The following is a 3,791-nucleotide window of genomic DNA, read 5'->3' on the forward strand; positions in this document are numbered from 1 at the left end:
TTATGATTTTGTATGTAGGTCAACGGTGGGATTAAAACTTACCCTTTTGATTAAGAAGCATTATAATGTATTCCACGTGATTAGAACGTTCAGGCCCCTCGAAACTCCCATTTGGTTGATAATTGATTGTTTAGGCAGATATCCATCCTTACTAGAAGCATCAGCGTGCGTTGTTGCCCCGATGAATACAACATCAAAGTTATGCTCGCCTCATTGCACCAATAGATTTAGCAAATAGCATGGAAATTCTTAGTCAACTAAGATACATTATTCTTCGAAAGAAAGTCTGACATATTCTACAAGTTATTTGCTTGATTGTTAAGAGGGGCATAGACATGTAATTGGCATCTTGATTTGGTGTTGCTCAGTATATTCAACGTTTGAAACAACACCATTAGCACATACAACTATACTTCACGCATACAAGCAATCTCGGTCCTCGTTAATTACCCAGCTGAACAAAAACTATTTTGACATGCTAATGACGTCTAAGACTAATAGAGCAAGACGCCTAACTAAAACTACACACATAACTAGAAGTCATGGGACAACCCTGACTAACTACCCAAAGCACTGACTCACCACCATTACTCTCTCATACCACTCCATTTGGATTTACCAAAACATCACCTGGGAATAAACACCTCACTATATTCCTGCATCTAGACCATAAAGGATTCAAATAGTTATGAAACGACAACATTGCCACCACAGCGGGTTGTCACCATTTCTACCTCGAGCAGTTTTAGTAGAAGTGAGTAGAAAACCACCTGAAGGCAAGAAGCCTGTCCACTCCAACCAAGCCAAATAGGAGCACTCTAGCAGAGCCACTTACCCAGTGGCGATGAAGATGAACTCCGAGATGCACACCAACATGACATGATGATATCTAGCTTGTATAAGCAATATAAGAGGCATATCTTCACATAAACCTTGGGAAAATGAACTAAGACCTTTCATTTCCTATACAAACCATGGGACCAACATTACCAAAGCTAGAACAGGCATCTCTTTTATAAAGGGGAGTTGGAGATTGTGCAATGTACATTGGTATCCTTCTTTTAATTGTGTGAAATAAGTGAAATCGATTCTTTGAAATAAGAGAAATTATTTTTTGAGTTGCGTGAAATCAGTATTTTGAATTAAGTGAAATCAATGTAACACAAACTAGTGAAATATATTTTCATTGAAATGAGTGAAATATGTTGTTTAAAACGAGTGAAATCGGTCTCTCTGGTAATGGGTGAAATTATTATTTATGAATTAAGCGATATAAGTCTTTTGAAATGAGTGAAATAAGTGCTTTTAGAGGAGTGAGATCGTTTTTTAAATGAGTGAAATCCTTTTTAAAATGAGTGAAATATGTAGTTTTATACTAGTGAGATCGGTCTTTTTGAAAATGAGTTAATTTATTTTTGATGAATTAAATGAAATAATTCTTTTGAAATGAGTTAAATCTATGTTTTTGAAATGAAAATATGTGTTCTCAATATCTCCGCACTCTCAATTTTAATTAATGAATGAGATCTATTTTTAAGAAAGGAGTGAAATATGTTTTATGAATTCTGAAAATATTTAAAATATATTGATCTCATTTTGACGTTCTCGTCACCTAGAATTCAAATACGTAAAAAGATTTTAGTGTAATTTTTTTATTCAAAAGATATCAATGAATTAGTATCACAAAAAAAATTGAAAAGCTAGTTTTTGTGTGGGTGGAGAGAGATAATCTGTGTGCATGCAACGCTCCGTCCTTCTCTACTTTTATCAGGCAAAAAATTACCATCCTGGACAAAATATCGGAGTGTATTACAAATTTACAATGTATTCCCGCAGCAAAATATTTGGTACCTTTATACTGCAAGTCATCACAGCAATCTTGGTGCGATAACAAAGGGCAACAGATGTGACCGTAGGTACTGGTGCCGTTAGAATTTCCACTATCTATGTCGATTTCTAGGTCTGTACAAAAGTTGAAAGTGCTAGGTCTGTACAAAAGTAGAAAGTGCTTACTGCTGCTAGGCCAGCATAAAGGGCAAGAACTATGGTCATCACCTTATAGCTGCCCCATCACTCCAGTTAGGTAAAGCAAATGAAGCCATGGTATTTGCACAATGGAAGCAGCAAGTATATTTTCCTCTTTGCTGAACCCACCTTCACATATCTCGGTACTTCTTCATATTTCTCTAACTTTTCACATCTCATAACCTCTCTCTGCCTTCTTTTTCCTTGGGCTAGCTGCTTTTCTCACCCGTGGAGGCTGCTTCCTCTGCAAGATCCCGTCTCACTCTGCAGGCAGTAGCCTTTTCTTCAGTTAGAAAATTTGGGCTGATGTGGCAGCTGGGGCAACCGTCCGGCTTGGCCCATTGGCCATGCCCTAACAGAGCAATGGATATGGGCAACGACCGTCGTGCTTGTAAAGCGCCACGATGCAGCCATTGTCTTTCTTCTTCTCTTCCTTTTATTTGTTTCTTTTCTGATGAAGATTTGCCCAAAAGAACTACATCTTCATGGGTTGTCACTAACCAAGACCACATGGTTCCAGTGTAGCTTTATTAACAAATAAAGAGTGTTGGTCACGCGCCAATCTTTGCAGTAATGTCGACGGCCAAATTAAAGTCTGGGGATATTCGAACCTGAGCACCAGCATGTGATCCAGTGCTTCTTCTCTTGGGACTGCTTGATACAACATTTTTTTTCGAGAGTACACAAATTGCATACCTTAGCTTTATAGAAGAGAGAAAACAATGTACAAGAGTTTATGATGCAAAGCCCATGGCCACAAGCCGACCAAGGCCACGTTAGAACTCCAACTCCACACACTACGTTAACTCCTCACAAGATGGTGTCAACTCCACATCCTCCCGCCCTCGCCCAAGTGTGAAGTTCGTCAAGAATCCTGTTTGCAAGATCAGCCACCGAGATGGGTGTGTCCACCGAGCGGAAAACCCGTTCATTCCTTTGCTTCCAAAGATGCCAACACACTAGCATCACCAAGCTATCAAAAGCTTTGCATGTCTCCTTGTCGATCCATTTTCGGTTACCGCCCCACCATGACTCCAAAGTATCGCTCACCACCGGTGCTAGGGCCGGGGCAACCCTCGTGCTGGAAAGAATGCTGTGCCATACTTGGAGCGAGTAGACGCACTGGATCAACAGATGATCAACGTTATCCTCCTCCTGACCACAAAGATAGCACGGTGAGGGACTATCATGTAGACCATGCCGCAGCCTCCTATCAGATGTCCATATTCTATGCTGCATGGCGAGCCACATGAAGATCTTGCAGGTGAGAGGTGCCCAACACTTCCAAATCCAATGCGCATAGGTCACACTGATTGCACCCTTGAAGAGCATTTGGTATGCTGAGGCCGAAGTATACACCTGCTTGGAGCTCCAGGGCCAAACAGCCTCATCCCTCGCGGTGGGAGTAAGCTGCGTCGTGATGGCAATCTCCCAAAGGCTGATCAATTGAACGAGATAATCCGTGGAGAGCTCACTGGAGATGTCTGAGGCCCGGCGATGGTTGAGCAATCCATCATGTGTTGTCCGCTTGTTCACCGTTTGCGTACGAACCTTGCCCCAGATGCTCGGAGCAATCTCCCTGGCTGTGGCACCTCTCATCCATCTATCTTTCCAAAACAACACCTTGTGGCCGTCCCCAAGTTTCCAATGGACCAGGCTATCAAAAGCCAACTGCACTTGCGGATCCGTGTTCATCGAGAGCCCATACCACGGTCTGCCTGGGTCCGTACGTCTAAGCCATTCTCAACACAATCTTAAAGCCAGGC

The sequence above is a fragment of the Triticum dicoccoides genome, chromosome 1B (genome assembly GCF_002162155.2).
Source record: "Triticum dicoccoides isolate Atlit2015 ecotype Zavitan chromosome 1B, WEW_v2.0, whole genome shotgun sequence".
NCBI classification, from domain to species: Eukaryota; Viridiplantae; Streptophyta; class Magnoliopsida; order Poales; family Poaceae; genus Triticum; species Triticum dicoccoides.